This window comes from Arachis hypogaea, chromosome 10 (genome assembly GCF_003086295.3).
Source record: "Arachis hypogaea cultivar Tifrunner chromosome 10, arahy.Tifrunner.gnm2.J5K5, whole genome shotgun sequence".
Lineage (NCBI taxonomy): Eukaryota > Viridiplantae > Streptophyta > Magnoliopsida > Fabales > Fabaceae > Arachis > Arachis hypogaea.
The window spans coordinates 53,043,182-53,048,664 of NC_092045.1; the positions used below are offsets into that span (position 1 = coordinate 53,043,182).

The 5,483-nt window shown below is 41.7% G+C and overlaps 1 non-coding gene across 1 annotated transcript; it reads left to right on the forward strand.

The window, feature by feature from the left end:
- The first annotated feature begins 4,747 nt into the window (after positions 1–4,747).
- LOC112719407 (small nucleolar RNA R71) lies at positions 4,748–4,855 on the forward strand. Its single transcript, XR_003161710.1, has one exon. It is a non-coding gene; the product is annotated as a small nucleolar RNA R71 (small nucleolar RNA).
- The last annotated feature ends 628 nt before the right edge of the window (positions 4,856–5,483 follow it).

A 5,483-nucleotide genomic window follows, 5' to 3' on the forward strand; every position in this document is an offset into this window, starting at 1 on the left:
AGTTGAAGAACAAGTGATATCGTAGAACAAGAACAAGCGGAATTGAATGGAAGAACAATAGTAATTGCATTAATACTCGAGGTACAGCAGAGCTCCACACCTTAATCTATGGTGTGTAGAAGCTCCACCGTTGAAAATACATAAGAACAAAAGTGATCATTGGTTTCGGCCCCAGAGAGGGAACCAGAAGAACCAAGATCTGATCTAAGAACTAGATGTCCAAAGATGAAAATACAATAGCAAAAGGTCTTATTTATATAGAACTAGTAGCCTAGGGTTTACAGAGATGAGTAAATGACATAAAAATCCACTTCCGGGCCCACTTGGTGTGTGCTTGGGCTGAGCATTGATGCATTTTTGTGTAGAGACTCTCCTTGGAGTTAAACGCCAGCTTTTATGCCAGTTTGGGCGTTTAACTCCCATTTTGGTGCCAGTTCCGGCGTTTAACGCTGGAATTCCTGAGGGTGACTTTGAACGCCGGTTTGAGCCATCAAATCTTGGGCAAAGTATGGGCTATCATATATTTCTGGAAAGCCCAGGATGTCTACTTTCCAACGCCGTTGAGAGCGCGCCAATTAGGCTTCTGTAACTCCAAAAAATCCACTTCGAGTGCAGGGAGGTCAGAATCCAATAGCATCTGCAGTCCTTTTCAGTCTCTGAATCAGATTTTTGCTCAGGTCCCTCAATTTCAGCCAGAAAATACCTGAAATCACAGAAAAACATACAAACTCATAGTAAAGTCCAGAAAAGTGAGTTTTAACTAAAAACTAATAAAAATGTACTAAAAACTCAACTCAAACTACTAAAAACAATGCCAAAAAGCGTACAAATTATCCGCTCATCACAACACCAAACTTAAATTGTTGCTTGTCCCCAAGCAACTGAAAATCAAACAAGATAAAAAGAAGAGAATATACTATAGACTCCAAATTATCAATGAAACTTAGCTCCAAATTAGATGAGCGGGACTAGTAGCTTTTTGCCTCCGAACAGTTTTGGCATCTCACTTTATCCTTTGAAATTCAGAATGATTGGCTTCTTTAGGAACTCAGAATCTAGATAGTGTCATTGATTCTCCTAGTTAAGTATGATGATTCTTGAACATAGCTACTTATTGAGTCTTGGCTGTGGCCCAAAGCACTCTGTCTTCCAGTATTACCACCGGATACATACATGCCACAGACACATAATTGGGTGAACCTTTTCAGATTGTGACTCAGCTTTGCTAGAGTCCCCAATTAGAGGTGTCCAGGGTTCTTAAGCACACTCTTATTTGCCTTGGATCACAACTTTTATTTCTCTCTTTTTTTCGTTTTTCTTTTTCTCTTTCTCTCTTTTTTTTTTGTTTTCTCTTTTTTTTATATATAGAAATGCTTTTTCTTGCTTCAAGAATCATTTTAATGATTTTTCAGATCCTCAGTAACATGTCTCCTTTTTCATCATTCTTTCAAGAGCCAACAATTTTAACATTCATGAACCACAAATTCAAAAGACATATGCACTGTTCAAGCATACATTCAGAAAACAAAAAGTATTGTCACCACATCAAACTAATTAAGCTAGTTTTAAAGATGAATTTGAAATCCTGTACTTCTTGTTCTTTTGTAATAAAAACAGTTTTCATTTAAGAAAGGTGATGGATTCATAGGATATTCATAACTTTAAGGCATAGACACTAAGACACTAATGATCACAAGACACAAACATAAGCACTAAAATTCGAAAAACATAAAATAAAGAACAAGGAGATTAAAGAACGGGTCCACCTTAGTGATGGCGGCTTGTTCTTCCTCTTGAAGATCCTATGGAGTGCTTGAGCTCCTCAATGTCTCTTCCTTGTCTTTGTTGTTCCTCTCTCATGATTCTTTGATCTTCTCTAGTCTCATGGAGGAGAACAGAATGTTCTTGGTGCTCCACCCTTAGTTGTCCCATGTTGGAACTCAATTCTCCTAGGGAGGTGTTTAGTTGCTCCCAATAGTCTTGTGGAGGAAAGTGCATCCCTTGAGGCATCTCAGGGATCTCTTGATGAGAGGGGTCTCTTGTTTGCTCCATCCTTTTCTTAGTGATGGGCTTGAGGTCATGCCTTCTCAGTTGAACCGGCTTTCCTCTTGAGTTTCTCTTCCATTGAGCGTCCTCTTCACAAATGTTTATGAGGACTTGGTCCAACCTTTGATTAAAGTTGACCCTTCTTCATGGCCACAATTTCATGATGCACCCTTGAGATGAATCTCTCCATCTCCCATGACTCGGAGGTGAAAGCTTTTGCCTTCCCTTTCCTCTTTCTAGAGGTTTCTCTGGCCTTGGATGCCATAAATGGTTATGGAAAAACAAAAAGCAATGCTTTTACCACACCAAACTTAAAAGGTTTGCTCGTCCTCGAGCAAAAGAAGAAAGAAGAGAGTAGAAGAAGGAGAACTAGAGGAGAGGGAAATGGCTTTGTGGTTCGGCCAAAAGGGGAAGAAGTAGTGTTTAGGGTGTGTGAAAATGAAAGAGTGAAGATGATAGTGGGATTTGATAGGTGAGGGGTTTTTGGGGAAGAGGTATTGAGGTGATTGGTGAATGGGTGAAGAAGAGAGAGGGTGGTAGGTTTGGTAGGGATCCTGTGGGGTCCACAGATCCTTAGGTGTCAAGGAAAAGTCATCCCTGCACCAAATGGCATTCAAAAACACGTTTTGAGCCAATTCTGGCGTTAAACGCCGGGCTGGTGCCCCTTTCTGGCATTTAACGCCAGGTTCTTGCCCTTTTCTGGCGTTTAACGCCAGTCTGGTGCCCCTTTCTGGCGTTAAACGCCCAGAATGGTGCCAGACTGGGCGTTAAACGCCCAACTGCTAGCCTCACTGGCGTTTAAACGCCAGTGGGTTCTTCCTCCAGGGTGTGCTGTTTTTCTTCCTGTTTTTCATTCTGTTTTGCTTTTTCAATTGATTTTGTGACTTCTTATGATCATCAACCTACAAAAACATAAAATAACAAAGGAAAATAGTTAAAATATAACATTGGGTTGCCTCCCAACAAGCGCTTCTTTAATGTCAGTAGCTTGACAGAGGGCCCTCATGGAGCCTCACAGATACTCAGAGCAATGTTGGAACCTCCCAACACCAAACTTAGAGTTTGAATGTGGGGGTTCAACACCAAACTTAGAGTTTGGTTGTGGCCTCCCAACACCAAACTTAGAGTTTGATTGTGGGGGCTCTGTTTGACTCTGATTTGAGAGAAGCTCTTCATGCTTCCTCTCCAGGGTGACAGAGGGATATCCTTGAGCCTTAAACACAAGGGATTCTTCATTCACTTGAATGATCAGTTCACCTCCATCAACATCAATCACAGCCTTTGCTGTGGCTAGGAAGGGTCTGCCAAGGATGATGGATTCATCCATGCACTTCCCAGTTTCAAGGACTATGAAGTCAGTAGGGATGTAATGGTCTTCAATTTTAACCAGAACATCCTCTACAAGTCCATAGGCTTGTTTTCTTGAGTTGTCTGCCATCTCTAGTGAGATTTTTGCAGCTTGCACCTCAAAGATCCCTAACTTCTCCATTACAGAGAGAGGCATGAGGTTTACACTTGACCCTAAGTCACACAAGGCCTTCTTGAAGGTCATGGTGCCTATGGTACAAGGTATTGAAAACTTCCCAGGGTCCTGTCTCTTTTGAGGCAGTTTCTACCTAGACAAGTCATTCAGTTCTTTGGTGAGCAAAGGGGGTTCATCCTCCCAAGCCTCATTTCCAAATAACTTGTCATTTAGCTTCATGATTGCTCCAAGGTATTTAGCAACTTGCTCCTCAGTGACATACTCATCCTCTTCAGAGGAAGAATACTCATCAGAGCTCATGAATGGCAGAAGTAAGTCCAATGGAATCTCTATGGTCTCATTTTGAGCCTCAGATTCCCATGGTTCCTCATTGGGGAACTCATTGGAGGTCAGTGGACGTCCAGTGAGGCCTTCCTCAGTGGCGTTCACTGCCTCTTCTTCCTCTCCAAATTCGGCCATGTTGATGGCCATGCACTCTCCTTTTGGATTTTCTTCTGTATTGCTTGGAGGAGTGCTAGGAGGGAGTTCAGTAATTTTCTTGCTCAGCTGACCCACTTGTCCTTCCAAATTTCTAATGGAGGACCTTGTTTCAGTCATGAAACTTTGAGTGGTTTTGATTAGATCAGAGACCATGGTTGCTAAGTCAGAGGTATTCTGCTTAGAATTCTCTGTCTGTGGCTGAGAAGATGATGGAAAAGGCTTGCTGTTGCTAAACCTGTTTCTTCCACCATTATTGTTATTGAAACCTTGTTAAGGTCTCTGTTGATCCTTCCATGAAAGATTTGGATGATTCCTCCATGAAGGATTATAGGTGTTTCCATAGGGTTCTCCTATGTAATTCACCTCTTCTATTGAAGGGTTTTCAGGATCATAAGCTTCTTCTTCAGATGAAGCTTCCTTAGTACTGCTTGGTGCATTTTGCATTCCAGACAGACTTTGAGAAATCATATTGACTTGTTGAGTCAATATTTTGTTCTGAGCCAATATGGCATTCAGAGTGTCAATCTCAAGAACTCCTTTCTTCTGACTTGTCCCATTGTTCACAGGATTTCTTTCAGAAGTGTACATGAATTGGTTATTTGCAACCATTTCAATCAGCTCTTGAGCTTCAATAGGCGTCTCCTTCAAATGAAGAGAACCTCCAGCAGAGCTATCCAAGGACATCTTGGACAGTTCAGAGAGACCATCATAGAAAATACCTATGATGCTCCATTCGGAAAGCATGTCAGAAGGACACTTTCTGATTAATTGTTTGTATCTTTCCCAAGCTTCATAGAGGGATTCTCCATCCTTCTGTCTGAAGGTTTGGACTTCCACTCTAAGCTTACTCAATTTTTGAGGTGGAAAGAACTTTGCCAAGAAGGCATTGACTAGCTTTTCCCAAGAGTCCAGGCTTTCTTTAGGTTGAGAGTCCAACCATGTTCTAGCTCTGTCTCTTACAGCAAAAGGGAAGAGCATAAGTCTGTAGACCTCAGGGTCAACCCCATTAGTCTTGACAGTGTCACAGATTTGCAAGAACTCAGCTAAAAACTGATGAGGATCTTCCAATGGAAGTCCATGGAACTTGCAATTTTGTTGCATTAGAGAAACTAATTGAGGCTTAAGCTCAAAGTTGTTTGCTCCAATGGCAGGGATAGAGATGCTTCTCCCATAGAAGTCGGGAGTAGGTGCAGTAAAGTCATCCAGCACCTTCCTTGCATTGTTGGCATTGTTGTTGTTTTCGGCTGCCATGTGTTCTTCTTCTTTGAAGAATTCGGTCAGGTCCTCTAAAGAGAGTTGTGCTTTGGCTTCTCTTAGCTTTCTCTTCAAGGTCCTTTCAGGTTCAGGATCAGGCTCAACAAGAATGCCTTTGTCTTTGCTCCTGCTCATAAGAAAGAGAAGGGAACAAGAAAATGTGGAATCCTCTATATCACAGTATAGAGATTCCTTTAGGTGTCAGAGGAAAAGAAGAGTA